This window comes from Triticum aestivum, chromosome 4B (genome assembly GCF_018294505.1).
Source record: "Triticum aestivum cultivar Chinese Spring chromosome 4B, IWGSC CS RefSeq v2.1, whole genome shotgun sequence".
Taxonomy (NCBI): domain Eukaryota; kingdom Viridiplantae; phylum Streptophyta; class Magnoliopsida; order Poales; family Poaceae; genus Triticum; species Triticum aestivum.
Window position 1 is genome coordinate 170,418,113 of NC_057804.1, and position 22,184 is coordinate 170,440,296.

Consider the following 22,184-nt stretch of genomic DNA (forward strand, 5'->3'; position numbering starts at 1 on the left):
GAGTAAGTCCCTCCTTCCTATAGTTCCTTGTTTGTCGTTCCCTTTGCTGACCGTGGCCTTTCAGGATCCCCCCTGCCGAGCCCGCGGAGCCAGCCAAGGAGCCGCTTCCTCAAGCTTCACCTCCACCGCCGACCTTGATCGCCTCGAGCCTGCGCGCCACCCTTGGCGCGAGTTCAGCTGGAGTGGTAGGCCAGCCTGCGGTGCGCCCTGAGCGTGCGGGCACGCTGCTCCTCCTTCGCGAGCTCTCCCTGGGCACAACTAGCTTGCCCAGGGCTCCTCCGCTGATCATTGGCGGCGAATGGTTGAAGTCAATCTTCGGTTCCTCACCGGGGCGGCGACGGGTTGGGTCCCTTGCGGGGCCCGTCTAGCGATCATGGGGGCACCAGCCCCCAGCCCCCTGCCAAGAGGGGACGAGCCACTCCAGGGTCCTCTGCCGACGCCGATGGCGGAGGATGACATTGATGATGTGCTCAGGCGTGCGCGGGAGCGCATCGTTGTCCGGCGAGAGTTCCTCCAGAGGGCGACAGATGCAGTGAGCTAGCTTGGTGCAGAGCTTGCAGGCGAGGACGTGCGTCTTTAAGCTGAAGGCCTGCGGCTGGTCGAGGAGCGACGCAAGTTAAAGGCGGCTGTTGGTCTCGCGCTCCACCAGCGTGATCTCGAAAATGCCAAGGCTGAGGCATCTCTGGCGGCCTCTCGGGAAGCCTGCTCCCGAGCCATTGAGGAGGCTCAGGAGGCGGATCGGCGACACGAAGCTGCGGAAGAGCGTGGATGGGAGCTCCAAGACTGGTGCAATTCTCTGGAGCAGCAAGTGGAGTTGCGCCGAGCTAACCTTGCGTCACGGAAAGGGGCGCCCGCCAAAGAGGAGGGGCTCCGGAGGCGCGGGGAAATGCTGACATTGGAGGCTACCGAGCGCAACCTCGATCTTGAGCGGTTGGAGACAAGGGAGCGCCAGGTCACCCAGGCGGAGGACGATGTTGGTGCTCGGGAGGCCCGGATCCTAGAGGAGATCGACCGCCGCATGGCGGAAGCTCACGCGGGGCTTGAGCGCGAGTATGAAGAGAGGTTGGAGCTGATCAAGGCCGAAGCCGCGGGTAGAACTGCTGCTCTCAGAACTAGGCTGACCAAAGCCACGCAGCGAGCTGAGGCCACTGCAACCGCCCTAGGCATGGCGCAGGCTGAGCTAGTCTCCTCCCGCGCCGAGTTGCTTCTTCTTCAACGACGGGTCGACGGGTCAACAAGGATGAGATTCGCCAACGGCTGACGCTGGAGCACATGCATGGCCCCATGCTCCGAAGACTTAGGGAAAGGGCCAATGCAGCCCTGGGCAACATCTACGAGGCAGCCGCTGAGGAGCCGCGTGTGACCAACTACGCCGACAATGTCCGGTTCTTCACTGACGTGGTGACGCATCTGGAGAACCTCTCCGAGAGGTCTCACCAGCTGGTAGAGGAATGGAGCCGCGGTCTGCTCGCACGGGCATTCTCCTGCGTCTTCAGCTATCTCCAGAACATCGACCCCCTCTTCGACTTCGATGCCGCCATAGCCCCGGTGCCTGAGGCTGTCCGAGGTGACCTAGCATGGTGGGTGGAGGACAATGTAGATGCACTCGTCTGGGCCTACACTTCTGATGATGACGGGTTGATCGTTGCTACTGACGAAGGCGACGTGGTGAACGGCGGTGAAGATGGTGCCAACGACGGCGATGGGGAGGCCAGCGGCAGCGACAGTGGTGCCAGCGACGCCTCTGGGGACGCCCCGGGGGATGCGGTGAGAGACATGTCCGATTGATCCCACGCTCCCCCCTGTTGTTTATCCTACGCAGGAAGAGACTCGAGCGTGGCCCTGAAGGTTGTAAGAGCATTTTGGGAGGGGAAGCCCCTCATGTAAAAAAGATTGTTGCCTATGTGTTGTTGAGGTCGGTGCCAGATGGGCGCCCGTATGATGTCATGATTTTCGTGATGAGTTGGTTGTCGTGGTTTTACCTTTGTCCTGGGTCTCATGAAGGTCCCGTTTGACCGCGTGGCAAGAGCGAACGCCAGCCGCGGGACGGCAGGCGCACATGCTGGGCCCCACCCAACTCGCGAGGGGGAGACCGCTGGCGTGAATCCCAACTTGAACAGAAATCGAAACACGAGAAAGCATACGAATAAGACAAGACACCCCTCCCCGCATACGCAAACACAAATTCGGCTTCAACTTAGATCCGAAACGAGAAAGCATGTTCGCACAAAATGAAGCAAAAGCAAAAGGCCGCATCCGGCACCTAGTCTAGTCTTTGACGTCTTCTCACCAGCGCGGAGCTAAGTGCTACCACTGGGCGTGGGAGGGAGCCCCCGAGGCCCGAGGGCGGCTCTCCGGAGACTCCGGGGCGTGTACAACCCCAACTCATTATTACGTGAGAGTGTCACGGGCGGCGAGCTTCACAGGCACTGGGCCTTCTTCACAGGTACCGGCCTTGCTTCAATCGCCAGATGAGGGCCCCGCCTTGCGCCACCCTTGACCACCATTGACGACGACCGGAAACCAGGACGACACCAATGGGGAAAAGGGGATGCCAGCGGTTCCCCCGATGACCACGGGTCCTCTGCCGGGGGAAGGCCTTGGGGCACCTCCTCGGCAGAGGGCCTACCTCCGAAGAGTGCCTTGCTCCGTGTGCCGTGGGGAGGAGCCTGGCTCCTGGCCCCTCTCCTGCTGCCCCAGTGCCCTCCTCCTGAGGGGAGGGAGGATGCTGTACTAGGGCAGCCATCCGCTGCAGCGACTTGAACCTCCTGCGACCCATGGTTAGCATAAGCTTACTCCAAAGGAATTAACGGTACCCGATAGTTGCTGCCACCGGCGCGGCTGTCAAGGCTTCCATGAGGCTCCTGAAAGAGCTCGGTTTCTGGCGCCTCTTCCTCCCAGCCTGGCCCAAGGAATGAGTCGTGGTCTTCTTCCAGTGCGTACTCTCGATCCACCATGTGGGGCACATCGGCCTCCGGGGTCACCGCCCCAAAAGCCTCGCCGCAGTGCCCCGCGCGCCATGCAGTTCGACTTGAAGCTCCATCTTGGGGGTGGTAGGGCGGCGGCCCGCCCGGGCCATAGGCAGTGATGCGCATGCCCTCGCTTGCCAGGGGCGGTGCCGGCGCAGCCTGTCGCCCGACACTGACGGCCAGGCTGGTGTTGATGAAGCCTTGAGGTGCGCCCGGCGGCGCGCGGGCACGGATAGGCCCGCAGTGTGATCCTCCCGGGGCCTGGGGTGGAAGCTGGACGCAGAACAGGGGTGCCCCTAAAGCCGCGGCATCCAGGAGCTCGGCGACGCGCTCCAGCAGCATGTCGTGGCCGCTTTCTTGGAGTCTGCACCGCAGCAGTTCTCGGGCCACTGTGAGCGCGACCTTCATGTTCGCCTGCTCCCGTCAGGTGTGCGGTGCTGTGGCCATAGCATGGCTTGAGACCCTTATTGCCGATCGCACCTGCCGTGGAGTGAGGGCAGGCGATGCTTGACCGTGTCGCCCGCTCCCTGCAGCGCTCTGTGGAGCGCGGGCTGCCTGAGGTGCGGGGTTGAGGTCACCTTGGGCAGGTGGCGCGGCATGGGCAGGCCATGCCGCCCAGCGGTCGGAGTTGGCCGTAGAGTCGCCGGACATGGAGGCGGTGAAGCGGCGGAACACAGGACGGAAGAAGGAAGATTTCGGCGCACCCCTACCTAGCGCGCCAAATGTCAGATGTTGGGTTTCAGCAGACCCTTAAGGTTCGAACTCAGGGGTGCGTGCGAAGATCTTCCCCCTACCAATCCACGTCCAATCGCCTCGCGAGAATCTAAGCTGAACGATTAACCACACGAAGGACACAAGCTTTATACTGGTTTGGGCCACCGTTGTGGTGTAATACCCTACTCCAGTGTGTGGTGTGGTGGATTGCCTCAGGGGCTGATGATGAACAGTACAAGGGGAAGAACAACCTCGCGAGAGGTGTTCTTGGGTTGGTGCGACGAACTACTTGGGAGAGTTTGATTGCCTTTGAATCTGATGGGGACTCTATCTCCTCTCCTCTACTATGGTGGCTAGCCCTATATATAGAGGCCCTGGTCCTCTTCCCAAATATTGAGCGGGAAGGGTGCCAACAACAGCCATTTTGAAGGGGAACATCTAGTACAAGTTATCCTGACTAAAGTTGGTCTTCGGTTGCCAAAGGCACTGACGATGACGCTGTCTTGGGCTCCACAGTGACCTCCATCCCGCCGCTCTGCTGGTCTTGGTCTCGTTGCACTGAAATGGTAACCTTTTCCTGATGCCTCGGTACTCCACGCTTGTGCTTGCCCCCTTTGCACCAAAGAGGAAACAAGGACACTGCGATCTCTCCACCTCCTCGTGAGCCCGCCTGGCGAGGCCGCTCCTAAGGAAGCCTTACCTTGTCCGCCCCACGAGGCTTGGCCTCTCGCGAGGGTCTTGAGTTTGCGTTGATGAAGATGGGTCGTACTGGGCCACCACTTGAGCCACGCCGCAGGCCGCAGGCAGGCAAGTTTGGGGACCCCCGTTCCTAGCACACCGACAGGGCCCACCAGTCAAAAGAGAGAGGGGCAAAGAAGAAACAGAGCATGGCGGTGCTCCTCCGGAGCTTACACCAGCGAGGAGAGGTTCTTGGGCATCTCCAGAGGGATAGAAGTGGAGAGGGGTTCATGGCGCACCTGCCTGTACTCGTGGCTTCTCGGGGGATGGCCGGAGCTGTTGGAAATATGCCCTAGAGGCAATAATAAATTAGTTATTATTATATTTTCTTGTTCATGATAATCGTTTATTATCCATGCTATAATTGTATTGATAGGAAACTCAGATACATGTGTGGGTACATAGACAACACCATGTCCCTAGTAAGCCTCTAGTTGACTAGCTCGTTGATCAATAGATGGTTACGGTTTCCTGACCATGGACATTGGATGTCGTTGATAACGGGATCACATCATTAGCAGAATGATGTGATGGACAAGACCCAATCCTAATCCTAGCACAAAGATTGTGTAGTTCGTATGCTAAAGCTTTTATAATGTCAAGTATCATTTCCTTAGACCATGAGATTGTGCAACTCCCGGATACTGTAGGAATGCTTTGGGTGTACCAAACGTCACAACGTAACTGGGTGTCTATAAAGGTGCACTACAGGTATCTCAGAAAGTGTCTGTTGGGTTGGCACGAATCGAGACTGGGATTTGTCACTCCGTGTAAACGGAGAGGTATCTCTAGGCCCACTCAGTAGGACATCATCATAATGTGCACAATGTGACCAAGTGGTTGATCACGGGATGATGTGTTACGGAACGAGTAAAGATACTTGCCGGTAACGAGATTGAACAAGCTATCGAGATACCGACGATCGAATCTCGGGCAAGTACAATACCGCGAGACAAAGGGAATTGTATACGAGATCGATTGAGTCCTTGACATCGTGGTTCATCCGATGAGATCATCGTGGAACATGTGGGAGCCAACATGGGTATTCAGATCCCGCTGTTGGTTATTAACCGGAGAACGTCTCGGTCATGTCTGCATGGTTCCCGAAACCATAGGGTCTACACACTTAAGGTTCGATGACGCTAGGGTTATAAAGGAAGTTTGTATGTGGTTACCAAATGTTGTTCGGAGTCCCGGATGAGATCCCGGACGTCACGAGGAGTTCCGGAATGGTCCGGAGGTAAAGATTTATATATGGGAAGTCTTGTTTTGGTTACCGGCAAAGTTTTGGGTTTTATCGGTAACGTACCGGGACCACCGGGAGGGTCCCGGGGGTCCACCAAGTGGGGCCACCATCCCCGGAGGGCTGCATGGGCCAAGTGTGGGACGGGACCAGCCCCAAGTGGGCTGGTGCGCCCCCCACAAGGGCCCAAGGCGCCTAGGGTTGGGGGAGGGGGCGCACCCACCTAACTTAGGGGGCAAGTTTCCCCTCTTCCCCCCCTTGGCCGCCACCCTAAATGGGATTGGGGCTGCCGCACCCCTTGGGGTGGAAACCCTAGAGGGAGCGCAACCCCCTCCCTCTCCCCTATATATAGTTGAGGTCTTGAGGGCTGCCAACACATGAGTTTCACCTCTCCCTGGCGCAGCCCTACCTCTCTCCCTTCTCCTCTCCCGCGGTGCTTGGCGAAGCCCTGCAGGATTGCCACGCTCCTCCATCACCACCACGCCGTTGTGCTGCTACTGGACGGAGTCTTCCTCAACCTCTCCTTCTCACCTTGCTGGATCAAGGCATGGGAGTCGTCACCGGGCTGTACGTGTGTTGAACGCAGAGGTGCCGTCCGTTCGGCACTAGGATCTCCGGTGATTTGAATCACGACGAGTACGACTCCTTCAACCCCGTTCTCTTGAACGCTTCCGCTTAGCGATCTACAAGGGTATGTAGATGCACTCTCCTTCCCCTCGTTGCTGGTTTCTCCATAGATAGATCTTGGTGACACGTAGGAAAATTTTGAATTTCTGCTACGTTCCCCAACAGTGGCATCATGAGCTAGGTCTATTGCGTAGATTCTTTGCACGAGTAGAACACAAAGTAGTTGTGGGAGTTGATTTTGTTCAATATGCTTACCGTTACTAGTCCAATCTTGATTCGGCGGCATTGTGGGATGAAGCGGCCCGGACCGACCTTACACGTACACTTACGTGAGATAGGTTCCACTGACTGACATGCACTTGTTGCATAAGGTGGCTAGCGGGTGCCAGTCTCTCCCACTTTAGTCAGATCGGATTCGATGAATAGGGTCCTTATGGAGGGTAAATAGCAATTGACATATCACGCTGTGGTTTTTGCGTAGGTAAGAAACGTTCTTGCTAGAAACCCATAGCAGCCACGTAAAACATGCAAACAACAATTAGAGGACGTCTAACTTGTTTTTGCAAGGTATGCTATGTGATGTGATATGGCCAAGAAGAATGTGATGAATGATATGTGATGTATGAGATTGATCATGTTCTTGTAATAGGAATCACGACTTGCATGTCGATGAGTATGACAACCCGTAGGAGCCATAGGAGTTGTCTTAATTTATTGTATGACCTACGTGTCATTGAACAAACGCCATGTAATTACTTTACTTTATTGCTAACCGGTAGCCATAGTAGTAGAAGTAATAAGTTGGTGAGACGACTTCATGAAGACACGATGATGGAGATCATGATGATGGATATCATGGTGTCATGCCGGTGACGATGATGATCATGGAGCCCCGAAGATGGAGATCAAAAGGAGCAAAATGATATTGGCCATATCATGTCACTTTTTGATTGCATGTGATGTTTATCATGTTTATACATCTTGTTTGCTTAGAACGACAGTAGTAAATAAGATGATCCCTCATTAAAATTTCAAGAAAGTGTTCCCCCTAACTTTGCACCGTTGTGAAAGTTCGTCGTTTCGAAGCACCACGTGATGATTGGGTGTGATAGATTCTTACGTTCACATACAACGGGTGTAAGCCAGATTTACACACGCGAAACACTTAAGTTAACTTGACGAGCCTAGCATATACAGACATGGCCTCGGAACAAAAGAGACCGAAAGGTCGAGCATGAGTCGTATGGAGGATACGATCAACATGAAGATGTTCAGCGATGATGACTAGTCCGTCTCACGTGATGATCGGACACGGCCTAGTTGACTCGGATCATGTAATCACTTAGATGACTAGAGGGATGTCTATCTGAGTGGGAGTTCATAAGACGAACTTAATTATCCTGAACATAGTCAAAAACCCTTTGCAAATTATGTCATAGCTCGCACTTTAGTTCCACTGTTTAGATATGTTCCTAGAGAAAATATAGTTGAAAGTTGACAGTAGCGATTATGCAGACAGTAGAAAGCTTATGTCCTTAATGCACCGCTCAGTGTGCTGAACCCCAAACGTCGTCTGTGGATGTTGCGAACATCGGACATACACGTTTTGATAACTACTTGATAGTTCAGTTAAACGGTTTAGAGTTGAGGCACCAAAGACGTTTTTCGAAACGTCGCGGAACATATGAGATGTTTCGAGGGATGAAATTGGGATTTCAGGCTCGTGCCCACGTCAAGAGGTATAAGACCTCCGACGATTTTCTTAGCCTGCAAACTAAGGGAGAAAAGCTCAATCGTTGAGCTTGTGCTCAGATTGTCTGAGTGCAACAATCACTTGAATCAAGTGGCAGTTGATCTTCCAGATGAGATAGTGATGTTTCTCCAAAGTCATTGCCACCAAGCTGCTAGAGCTTCGTGATGAACTATAAAATATCAGGGATAGATATGATGATCCTTGAGGTATTCGCGATGTTTGACACCGCGAAAGTAGAAATCAAGAAGGAGCATCAATTATTGATGGTTGGTGAAACCACTAGTTTCAAGAAGGGCAAGGGCGAGAAGGGATACTTCATGAAACGGCAAATCAGTTGCTGCTCTAGTGAAGAAACCCAAGGTTGAACCCAAACCCGAGACTAAGTGCTTCTGTAATAAGGGGAACATCCACTGGAGCAGAATTACCCTAGATACTTGGTAGATGAGAAGGCTGGCAAGGTCGATAGAAGTATATTGGATATACATTATGTTAATATGTACTTTACTAGTACTCTTAGTAGCACCAGGGTATTAAGATACCGGTTCGGTTGCTAAGTGTTAGTAACTCGAAATAAAAGATATACATTATGTTAATATGTACTTTACTAGTACTCTTAGTAGCACCAGGGTATTAAGATACCGGTTCGGTTGCTAAGTGTTAGTAACTCGAAATAAAAGAGCTACAGAATAAACGGAGACTAGCAAAAGGTGAGCTGACGATATGTGTTGGAAGTGTTTCCAAGGTTGATGATATCAAGCATCGCACGCTCCCTCTACCATCAAGATTGGTGTTAAACCTAAATAATTGTTATTTGGTGTTTGCGTTGAGCATAGGCATGATTGGATTATGTCTATCGCAATACGGTTATTCATTTAATGAGAATAATGGGTACTCTATTTATTTGAATAATACCTTCAATGGTCTTGCACCTAAAGGAATGGTTTATTGAATCTCGATCATAGTGATACACATTTTCATGCAAGAAGATATAAGATAGTAATGATAGTACCACTTACTTGTGGCACTGCCATGTAAGTCACATTGGTATAAAACGCATGAAGAAGCTCCATGTTGATGGATCTTTGGACTCACTCATTTTTGAAAAGTTTGAGACATGCGAACCATGTCTATTGGTGTATACGCATGAAGAAACTCCATGTAGATGGATCGTTTGAACTCACTTGATTTTGAATCACTTGAGATACGCAAATCATACCACATGGGCAAGATGACTGAAAGCCTCGTTTTCAGTAAAATGGAACAAGAAAGCAACTTGTTGGAAGTAATACATTTTGATGTGTGCAGTCCAATGAGTGCTAAGGCACGCAGTGGATATCGTTATGTTCTTACTTCACAGATGATTTGAGTAGATACTGAGTATATTTACTTGATGAAACACAAGTCTGAATTATTGAATGGTTCAAGTAATTTCAGAGTGAGGTTGAAAATCCTCATGACAAGAGGATAAAATGTCTATGATATGATCATAGAGATGAGTATCTGAGTTACGAGCTTTGGCACACAATGAAGACATTGTGGAAATTGTTTCACAATTAATACCGCCTGGAACACCATAGTGTGATGGTGTGTCTGAACATCATAGTTGCACCCTATTGGATATGGTGCGTACCATGATGTCTCTTATCAAATTACCACTATCGTGCATGGGTTAGGCATTAGAGACAACCGCACTCACTTTAATAGGGCACCACGTAATTCTGTTAAGACGACACTGCTTGAACTGTGGTTTGGAGAAACCTAAGTTGTCATTTCTTAAAAGTTTGGGGCTGCGACACTTATGTGAAAAAGTTTCATCGTGATAAGCTCGAACCCAAAACGGATAGATACATCTTCATAGGATACCCAAAATGGTTGGGTATACCTCCTATTTCAGATCCGGAAGCAAAAGTAATTGTTTCTAGAAACGGGTCCTTTCTCGAGGAAAAGTTTCTCTCGAAAGAATTGAGTGGGAGAATGGTGGAGACTTGATGAGGTTATTGAACCGCCACTTCAACTAGTGTGTAGCAGGGCACAGGAAGTTGTTCGTGTGGCACCTACACCAATTGAAGTAGAAGCTTATGATAGTGATCATGAAACTTTGGATCAAGTCACTACCAAACCTCGTAGGTCGACAAGGATGCGTACTGCTTCAGAGTGGTATAGTAATCCTGTCTTGAAGGTCATGTTGCTAGACAACAATGAACCTACGAGCTATGGAGAAGCGATGGTGGGCCCGAGTTCCAACAAATGGTTAGAAGCCATGAAATCCGAGAGAGGATCCATGTATCAGAACAAAGCATGGACTTTGGTGGACTTGCCCGATGATCGGCAAGCCATTGAGATAAATGGATCTTTAAGAAGAAGATGGAGATGGACGGTAATGTCACCGTCTATGAAGCTCGACTTGTGGCGAAGAGTTTTTCACAAGTTCAAGGAGTTGACTACGATGAGATTATCTCATCCGTAGCGATGCTTAAGTCCGTCGGAATCATGTTAGCATTAGCTGCATTTATGAAATCTGGCAGATGGATGTCAAAACGAGTTTCCTTACCAGATTTCATAAGGAAAGGTTGTATGTGATACAATCAGAAAGGTTTTGTCGATCCTAAGGATGCTAAAAGGTATGCTAGCTCCAGCGATCCTTCCATGGACTGGAGTAAGCATCTCGGAGTTGGAATATGCACTTTGATAAGATGATCAAAGATTTTGGGTTTATACAAAGTTTATGAGAAATTTGTATTTCCAAAGAAGTGAGTGGGAGCACTATAGAATTTCTGATGAGTATATGTTGTAAACATATTGTTGATTAGAAATGATGTAGAATTTCTAGAAAGCATATAGGGTTATTTGAAAGGTGTTTTTCAATAGAAAACCTGGAATAAGCTGCTTGAACATTGAGCATCAAGATCTATGAGGATAGATCAAAAACGCTAAATGGTACTTTCAAATGAGCACATACCTTGACATGATCTTGAAAGTGTTCAAGATGGATCAGTCAAAGAAGGAGTTCTTGCCTGAGTTGTAAGGTATGAAGTTAAGAGTTAAAGCTCAACCATGACAGAATAGAGAGAAAGGACGAAGGTCGTCCCCTATGCTTCAGACGTAGGCTCTATAGTATGCTATGCTGTGTACCGCACCGGAAGTGTGCCTTGCCATGAGTCAGTCAAGGGGTACAAGAATGATCCAGGAATGGATCATTGGACAACGGTCAAAATTGTCCTTGGAGTAAACAAGGACATGTTTCTTGATTATGGAGGTGATAAAGAGTTCGGCATAAAGGGTTACGTCGATGCAAGCTTTAACACCTATCTGAGTGACTCTGAGTAGCAAACCGGATACGTATAGTGGAGCAACCATTGGGAATAGCTCCAAGTGGAGCGTGGAAGCAGCATTTACAGAATGACCTAGAGATTTCCAAAGTACATACGGATCTGAAAGTTGCAGACCCGTTGACTAAAACCTCTCTCACAAGCAAACCATGATCAAACCCCAGAACTCATTGAGTCTTAATCACATGATGATGTGAACTAGTTTAATGACACTAGTAAACTATTTGGATGTTGGTCACATGGCGATGTGATGTGTGAGTGTTAATCACATGACGATGTGAACTAGATTATTGACTCTAGTGAAAGTGGGAGACTGTTGGAAATATGCCCTAGAGGCAATAATAAATTAGTCATTATTATATTTCCTTGTTCATGATAATCGTTTATTATCCATGCTATAATTGTATTGATAGGAAACTCAGATACATGTGTGGGTACATAGACAACACCATGTCCCTAGTAAGCCTCTAGTTGACTAGCTCGTTGATCAATAGATGGTTACGGTTTCCTGACCATGGACATTGGATGTCGTTGATAACGGGATCACATCATTAGCAGAATGATGTGATGGACAAGACCCAATCCTAAGCCAAGAACAAAGATCGTGTAGTTCGTAAAGCTTTTCTAATGTCAAGTATCATTTCCTTAGACCATGAGATTTTGCAACTCCCGAATACCGTAGGAATGCTTTGGGTGTACCAAACGTCACAACGTAACTGAGTGGCTATAAAGGTGCACTCCAGGTATCTCCGAAAGTGTCTGTTGGGTTGGCACGAATCGAGAATGGGATTTGTCACTCCGTGTAAACGGAGAGGTATCTCTGGGCCCACTCGGTAGGACATTATCATAATGTGCACAATGTGACCAAGGGGTTGATCATGGGATGATGTGTTACGGAACGAGTAAAGAGACTTGCCGGTAATGAGATTGAACAAGGTATCGGGATATCGACGATCGAATCTCGGGCAAGTACAATACCGCGAGACAAAGGGAATTGTATACGAGATCGATTGAGTCCTTGACATCGTGGTTCATCCGATGAGATCATCATGGAACATGTGGGAGCCAACATGGGTATCCAGATCCCGCTGTTGGTTATTAACCGTAGAACGTCTCGGTCATGTATGCATGGTTCCCGAACCCGTAGGGTCTACACACTTAAGGTTCGATGACGCTAGGGTTATAAAGGAAGTTTGTATGTGGTTACCGAATGTTGTTCGGAGTCCCAGATGAGATCCCGGACGTCACGAGGAGTTCCAGAATGGTCGGGAGGTAAAGATTTATATATGGGAAGTCTTGTTTTGGTCACCGGAAAAGTTTCGGGTTTTATCGGTAACGTACCGGGACCACCGGGAGGGTCCCGGGGGTCCACCAAGTGGGGCCACCATCCCCGGAGGGCTGCATGGGCCAAATGTGGGAGGGGACCAGCCCCAGGTGGGCTGGTGCGCCCCCCACAAGGGCCCAAGGCACCTAGGGTTGGGGGAGGGGGCGCACCCACCTAACTTGGGGGGCAAGTTTCCCCTCTCCCCCCCCCCTTGGCCGCCACCCTAGATGGGATTGGGGCTGCCGCACCCCTTGGGGTGGAAACCATAGAGGGGGCGCACCCCCTCCCTCTCCCTTGTATATAGTTGAGGTCTTGAGGGCTGCCAACACATGAGTTTCACCTCTCCCTGGCGCAGCCCTACCTCTCTCCCTTCTCCTCTCCCACGGTGCTTGGCGAAGCCCTGCAGGATTGCCACGCTCCTCCATCACCACCATGCCGTTGTGCTGCTGCTGGACGGAGTCTTCCTCAACCTCTCCTTCTCACCTTGCTGGATCAAGGCATGGGAGTCGTCACCGGGCTGTACGTGTGTTGAACGCGAAGGTGCCGTCCGTTCGGCACTAGGATCTCCGGTGATTTGGATCACGACGAGTACGACTCCTTCAACCCCGTTCTCTTGAACGCTTCCGCTTAGCGATCTACAAGGGTATGTAGATGCACTCTCCTTCCCCTCGTTGCTGGTTTCTCCATAGATAGATCTTGGTGACACATAGGAAAATTTTGAATTTCTGCTTCGTTCCCCAACAGGAGCTGCTCTCAATCAAGCTCGCGAGCGGCGGTTGCGGTCAGGACTCGCCAGAGAGTAAGAAGGCGACGACAAGGGGCGACGACAAGGGGCGACTCCAGGGGCTCCAACGCTTCCAAATGGCACCAGTGGACCTCCAATGATGTGCATGTGGGGTTGGTTGAGCTCGAGGGGCTCTGGAACAGGGTGGAGGGGCTGCGGGGGTCGCTGGTGAGCTCGGGTCGGGGGTGGCGGCCAGAGGCCTGCCCGGCCGGGCTACAACTAAGCTACGGGGTCGTGGTGGTTGGGAGGTGCGGTGTGAGGCTTCGAAGCAGAGGGAGGGGCTCTATATATAGCCGGAGGAGGAGGGGGATACGTGGCGCCGCCGGAGTTCTCTGGAAGCCGGTGAGCGACGATGAAGGGCGCCATCAAGGGGTGGAAGAGCTCAGCAATCATGCGGGAACTGTCGTAGCTCGTGAACGAGCACAAGAAGCAGAGGGGGAAGAAGACATGGTCACGGGCGCACTGTGGCTTTTGGCCGCGACATGACCGTGCTCGGTGCGGCATCTCCGGCGATGGCGTCCGTCAGGGAGGGGTCATTGGTGATGAGTCGAGGCTGGTGGCGCGGCGCGGCTGTCGTCGGTGAGCTCTAGCTCAAACACGCGGTGAACAGAGGCACTGGTGCGACGCAGAGCGCGCCGAATGCATGCCAGAGCCCGTGTCCTCATGCGGTCACCATGCTGGCATTGTCAAAATGATGCCCACGCTCGGCCAAACCTTGTTTGGGGTGTTGTTCGTGCAGTGTTAGGTCTAGGAAAGTTGAGAACTCAATGCCAGGCCGACCAGATAGGACTTGAGCTTGCTGGCAAGTTTCTGGTCAGAAACTTGGTCGCTAAGTTTGGAGGGCTTCTAGAATGTCATTAGAGGTGATCTCTTGGGGTTAAGCTTTTCTTAGGAGGGTAATGAGGCTCAAGAAAAACTAGCTCCATTGGATCAAAGAAATATACACTTGCTGGACAAAGTGCATTTTTGGGCCAAAAGTGAAATGATTTTCTGTAGCAAAAATATTCCAAAAAGTCATGCAATATTTTTGCTCAGGGAGGCGAGCCAAGGTTCAAATAATATTTAGGAATTATCTCAGGATTTTTGGAGCAATAAAAATAAGGGTTGCTTTGGAGCACTAGTTTGTGAAGTGAATTTCAGAGGAGAATTTGAATATTTTTCTTTTATGAAAAATATTCCTTGGGCCATTTTGGGGTTTTTCCAGAGAAATAAGGTTGAATGAGAGGTAGATGGGTCACTTGGGTGAACGTCAAGGGCATGACCAAGTGCTAAGTCCATTTGAATTGATTCCAAAAACTCAAATCTAAAGCAACGGCAAATAAGGCCCGGAAAAAGAGAGAATGCAAAATCCAGGCTGTCACAACTTATGTATGGATGTCGACCGATCTCCCTCATGACATACCTAGGTCTCTCCTTCTCAACACATATACGAGTCAATCTACCTATCTAGTGAGGTCTCTACCTCCCCCCTCCCCCCTCACACCGATACACCGAGCGCTCTAGTCATGTCTCCCTGCCACACACAAACTTGCCTTGTGCCCTTTGACGTTCCAGTAGGTCAGTCTCCCTATATCTTTGACTTGCACACACACTATTTCGATGACTCTCTTCATCGATCTCGCACCCACACACTTGATCCTCTCTTCGACTCTATCGATATTTATGACCCCTCCCTCTCTTCTCGTGGATCGCCCCCTCTATATATGATATTGATCGGCCTCTATTTCACACACATTGCATGTGTCAAATTTTTGTTTGAGATATCATCGACACATATTCCCATAAATACATTCACGAAATCACCCCCCAACAAGAAACACTGACGAATGCACGCTATCCGTATAGGTTTGTATCTCTCCCACACACACACACCCACGTAGGTGGGGGACGTGCATGAAGAGAAGAGGTGCACGCACTGCATGCACACCTACTCCCGTCTCTTTCCCAACCACACCCGCACGGGTACACGGTGGAGCTCATTCTGTACAAAAAGGCAGCCTACATGGTAAATTTGGCACATGAACTGGTTGTCCACTTGATGGAGGATCGTGTACCACGGGTGAACAAACAAATTGCGACTTGACGTGTTATGTTAAAAAAGAGGCAACCATGTGGGGCCTACCTTAGAGACAAGGCTTTATACACTGGAGATGCCATGTACGTATTACTTTTGATGTGTCCCGTCAACTCGTAGAACGAGGAGAAGCTTGCTTAGTACACCGTCTCCCCCACCCACGGGCACGGTGGCTCACAGAGTCGCGGGACGAGGAGAAGCTTGCTTACGACGCCTACGCCCGCTCCCTAGCCCACGCGCGCGGTGGCTCGCAGGACGAGGAGAAAAATTTACTAGTCCCTCCATTACTCCTCGTCCCTACCTCCGTCCCAAAGTTTTTGTCTTAAATTTTTCAAATACGGATGTATCTAGCTTTACTCCCTTTCTCCCATAATATAAGAACGTTTTTGACACTAGTATTATGGGACGGAGGGAGTAGTAGATTTCAATATGAACTACTAGTACATACTCCAAACACTGATGTATATAGACGTATTTTGTAGTGTAGATTCACTCATTTTGCTCCGTATGTAGTCCATATTGAAACAGACGTACTAGTATACACTCTCCCTCGCCCCTCGATCCTCGCCTACGCGGTCGACGTGCACCAATTCATTCGGTCTCAGATAGCCAGAACGTATACTGTAGTACCATTATTGCTCGACTTCCCCAAGGGGCGAAGAGCCAAGCGCAAGGTTAATATTTTTTTAGATGCCAAGCGCAAGGTTTATAGCAGAACGAGTAGTAGTAGTAATAGTAGTACGTACTAGTGGTACGTACTGTATGAGGAAGAAGGCAACAAGATGTATGTTTTGCATGACAGTCTCTTCTTACAGGACGTGCTAGACCTAGTGGACCTGGTTGTTGCAATGGGAGTACTATCATAGATGACACGATTCAGAGAGGTGGGTAGCGGGGATAATTCGGAGCTGCTTAGTCTTAAACCCCATGAAGAAGTCCTGTCGATAGGAATAGCCATCCTCTACACACCAGCCTTAGAGCCAGCCCTATTGTATCAGTGAATGATATTTCTACATCATGATTGACATGCTATATTTTTAACCATGCTGCGGAGGTAGAAGCGGATTTTTAATTATTTATGGAGGTAGCAGCGGATGGATATTCAACGAGGAGTGAAATGATGGTTTCTTCCTCAGTCAAACATAGAGAAAGGTGGTCCTCGTGATTTGACGGCTTATTAGTCATTATTACTGCCTATACTTTTTTTCCATATAATAACTGCGTGGTAGAGTAGTGGGCTATACTTTTAGTAACCATGCTCCAAGAGAAGAGGTGCCCGCACCCACGCACGTAGTAGTAGTACCAGTACTCCGTAGCACTCTTTTCTTCTTCCCCAACCACACACGTGACATGGTGGAGCTCATTTCTGTACGATGATGCAGCCCACGTGATAATTTGACGCGTATAGTAGTAGTTACTCACTTATAAATAATGGAGGGTCGGGACCACACATGAACGGTGCACTATATACATAGCCAGGACGAGCCTACACGGTTGCTTACTGGGGTTGCTCTCTTCACACTCTCTCACACAAAACAACTATGGCCACATCTCTAACATCTGGGCGGATCACGTCCGCTGGGGGAAGGGGTGGATGCTTTGTGTAGATGCGATCGCCGTCGCCGCCGGCGAAAACCCATTATCGGCACGTCCCGATTAGGGGTCCCTGCCATTCTCTCTCACAAAGCCGGTGCGGTTGCCTTCGTCCCTTGCTCTCTGCCGTGACGTGGGCAGTTGCCGCCTCCTGCCGCCCTCCTCTAGGTTGAGGTACGTCCTGACTTCCCTCGGGTACAACTTCCTTTACAGCTGGCTTGCACCACTGCACCAGCTGCCCACATCACTCCATGTGGATATTTTTCTACTTCTTTGCCCCACACGTACCTCTACTGGCTTTTACTGTATTTGTGATGAGTTTATGTCTCATCAACTAGTCTCAGACTCCCAGTAATTTATTTTAATCACACTTCTTCAATTTCATTGCCAAAGGGATGCTCATATCAATTTTAGTGAAACTGCACAAAATGATCTGATGGTCAAAGGGTTGCAAACTTCATTTCTTCGGAAGGTTCAACGTCGCCAGCAAATTAAAGCTTGGTTAGGGTTTAGGGTTCAAGGGCTACGGACTACATGGATCTTTTTTTTCTTTAGCTGTCTTTGTTCCAAAATAAGTGTCAACTTTAGTAGTAGTACAACTCTGTACTAAAGTTTGCATAAAGTTTAGACACTTACTTTGGAACAGAGGGAGTACATATTGGCTATGATCTCTCAATCATTGAGATGCAATAGCATGCATGTTAGTCTCCTTTGTATTTGATGAAACGTTCGAACAGGGCAACCTTGGACGCAAGATACATGAAACAGAAGCTGGAAGTTTCTCATAGCATTGTACAAATTTATCTCGCTGGGAAATTATAGTACGTACTATACTACTATGTAAAGAGTTAGGTGTCGCACGGTGTCCAGAAAATATGGTGATAGTCTGAGGTGGGCCATGTAATCACTGAGCTTGCGTGTTTTCACTGCTTTCGCACTCCTCTGCTGTAAGAATGGATAAAATTGTAATCTACCTCCTTTCGCCGAACTGTGGGACATCCAGCAGTCGTACCACCTCAGTAATAATGACCAATGAGCCGTCAAATCACATAGACCCAACAGTAAGTTGGACGGACAAAGCAACCATCACTCTTGAATCCGCTTTCTTCAACGTAGGCGCCAGTGAGAGGTCGCGTCCGCTCTGCCCGGGCACGAATGCGACATCGATTCTCTGGAGCGGTGCTGACCATTTCGTGCAGGAAGCATGCACGGGCGATGGAGGGACTTTGGGTGGGCCAGGCTGGTCAGGAGCGGGCGTGGAGCGCAACTACGCATTGATTAGTCAAGGAATCAAAGTCAGCTTGCATGCGAGTTAATACGTGGCCCTGCATGGTAGCTAAAATAACATCTCTTAATTGTTGTGATTAATTGTTGCGTTTAGAGACAGAAATCAGGGCTTTGATTGGAGGAAGGACCGGTCAAATTTCTCGTTCTCCTCCAATCTGCTTGCACCTTGGTCCCCTCGCACCTTCGAACGTGACTTATACACCTAGATACGGTGGCACACTGACTTAGGTCAAATAAAAGTGCCAAAAATTACTGGAAGAGAGCAAAGTGTACAAACCAAATAATTAAAATTGAATTTCTCGAGTTTTTTTTTCAAAACGTAGGCAAAAGATTTGCCTCATCCACTAAATAAGAGGTGAATAGAGTTTCACAATTTGCAAGTGACACTACAAATAAACGGCATGACAATTACTCTCAATACACCCTAGTTTCTTAGCACCTGCTGTAACCCTTAGTACATATGGTGGCACACCGACTTAGGCCGAATACAAGTGCCCGAAATATTTAATATTTTTTTGAAACTCAAAATATTTAAAATTGGAGGATGGTGCAGCCCACCTTTCCAATATTTTGATCGTGTGTGGTTCATTTGTTGTTCACCACTTCGGAGGGTCATGTACCACACGTGAATGTTAGTAAGCTCGACCGGGAGGTGTGGAGTGTTAATTGCAAGTTGACTCCTTCAAGTGTTAAATTTTCTTCACGTATTAGCATTGCCCCTAGTATTTTTCTTCACTATGTTAAATAAAGAGTTCCGTTTTGTGCACAATTTGAAACGATTTTTATGGAGAGAAAAAGAAAACCAGTCCATCTATATACATTGTAGCCTCGGCACTTGTTTTCTAGGGTTTGCTCTCTTCACACACACTCTCCACTATATATATATATATATACACGCTAGAGCCTCAGCACTTGTAGTTGTTATCTCACACTCTCTCACCCTCTGCAGATCTAAACAAGACTTCGTTAGCCCCCCTCTCTCTCTCCCCTCACTGCTGGTCAAAGAGCCGGCGGGATCCGTTCGTCGGGAAGGGAAGGAGGCTTAACGCTGTTGCCATCGGCGAGGGAGGGAATCCACTACCGGCGCAGCTATTCTGTTTCACCCAGTGGCGGCACGGGAGGGCCTCCGACCCCTTCTTTCTCGCTGTCATACATAGTGTGGGCAGATCGGCGTCTGGCCGCACGCTGAGCCACACCCCGAGAACCTTAAGGTAAAATTTACTTATTCCACATGCATTGCTCTAGCTGCGTGTGGGCTTTTTCTCCTTCTGCACTTCAATCTAGGTGTTGGATCAAATAGGAAAGTAGTGGGCCGCGCGCTGAGCCACACCCCAAGAATCTTGAGGTATAATATACTTATTCCACATGCATTGCTCTAGTTTTGTGTGGGCTTTTTCCGCTTCTGCACTCGAATCTAGGACGTGGTTCAAAGAGGAAAGGAAAGGGGGAAAGTAGTACAGACTGGCTATCAAACACCTACGTTGGTCGAAAAGGGGAAACAATGACAAACAAAGTACGCACATCTATAGCAAACTGATCTTTCTGTTTTGGGGGACAAGGCTGTAGAGTTTGAGCAGGACTAGATTTGCTTCCCTCACATAGTGAAAGGTTTCTAAAGATGACAAAACTGGGACCAACACAAATATGCTCCTTGGTTGTTTGTTCTTTGTTGCAACAGACTGTGCATCACCCCTTTATACATCGGTAGATGCACATGGTGCTGGTGCGTCCACTGTCCCGTACAACTCTTTAGCTGTTGTTAATCTAAGGCCCTGTTTGTTTAAAAAGTCCTAGGACTTTTTTTAGTCCCAACTTAAAAGTCCCTAGTTCCTACCTGTTTGGTTCCAAGGACTAAACATGGACTAGAGGTTATTCAATGACATGCTAAAAGACCATGTTACCCCTAGTAATGAACTAATAGAGATAAGGTGTGATGCAGGGGACGGGCAATTGTTGGAGAAGTCCCAAAAAGACTCTCCCTCGGGGTGTTCTTTCTTTAGACCCAAATGCCCACTTTTAGTCCCTAAAAGTCCCCCCTATTTAGTTTAGATGGGACTAAAAGTGACTTTTTTAGTCCCTACACCAAAAAGTCCCTGTAAACAAACACCCTCTAATAATGCCGCTAGAAAATTGAAGCAATGCCACAGTTAAAAGCAAATTACATGTGTAACAAATTTTATTGTTAATATAATCTCTCTATAAATATGAATCAGTGCTACTGTTTGAGAAATGCTACTGTCTTGCTTTCTTTCCCATTTAGATAGGTTAGATGCTTCTTTTTGTGGGCTTCTGTGTCATCCACCGTTATTGACTAGTACTTGTTTCCTTTGCACCTCTGTGTAAACAGGGTTATCTACTTCACCTCATTGCTATTGCGGCCTTTTGTTGCACTGCACAAAACACGTTTGTTTTAAGAGTGTTTTGTGTAGTTCAACCAAAATGTCACACCGACAATGTTGCTTGATTGCTTGATCTTAGTGGAACTGCAAAAGAGGAGATCTTACTTCCTATCCTTGTTGGTAAATTTGTTTAAGATCTTCTTCTTGTGATTTGTTTGAATTCTGAGTCATGAGAGGTCAGTACTAGCCTTCTTTCACATGATTTTGCAGTGTGCTTTCATATGTTGTGCTACTTATAAGGTAATGTTGCTTGATTTTAGTGAACTTCACGAATGGAGAAAATACTTCCAATCTATATGTGCACCGTAATATCCCATTGAGGTAAGATAATGATATTTCACAACTCTTGGCCTGTATTTTGCTATTGTCATCAGAAAATTAATGTCGTTGTTTAGTGCTATACTTGTGCTCCCTAATTGACATATCAAATCTTACATTGAAGGCGAAGCTTGTCTATTATTGAACCAAGTGATGAATGGGGAGAACAATCTGAAGAAAAACAAAAATCAACTCCTAGTGCTATAATGAAGCACTGGAACTGTGATGACATAAGTAATGATGTAGTTTTGCATCTTAATTTATTGCTATGGCTAGAACGAGCAATTGTTTTGCCATTGATTTGATGCCACTCTTAATGTAATACGTAATTATCTCTACTTGTGCAAACAAGGATCTTTTTAGAAGATCACATTTATTTTAGTGGAACTGCACAAGAAGATGTTGGAAACATTAAACTAATTGAGGAGTATATAGTAAGCATGGCAACCACAGTATATAACAACAAATGCTTCCAGAGAAGTGCTTCATGTGTATGCTCTACACAATAAGCCTCCTGACAAAGGTTGGTACCGGCCCACGGATTTCATCCATATGATTCGGCTTTGTCATCTCTATTGGTGTTGTGCTACTATTTAGCTACTGTTATGAAGTGCTTCATCTGTGCTATTTTAAATAATTACTTTCCTTTTTTTCGAGCATTGCACAACAGGATCATCCACCTCTGAAGAAGAATATGGAGAACATGAAGTGCCTGGTTCCGATTATGCCAGGATGAAGAAGCCAAGCCTCTCTTCTTATCAGAAGGGAGCAGTTGAAGGATGGTTTTATTGCCCACAAGAACAAACTAACTTCAACTCAGAAGCATTCACAGATCTCCATCTTTGTTGCTATGATGGCCAATACAATGTTGTTTTAAGATTCCTTCCGGCGAGTTCCTTTTTTTAAATGTGTGCTCTGCATGGATCATGTAGGTTGCATGTTTAAACTTTCAATTCATAGTACAGTTTGCTTTATACTAATCACTTTTTTGTATGTGTGCAAACAGGGGTGCTCAGCTTGATTTCAATGGGA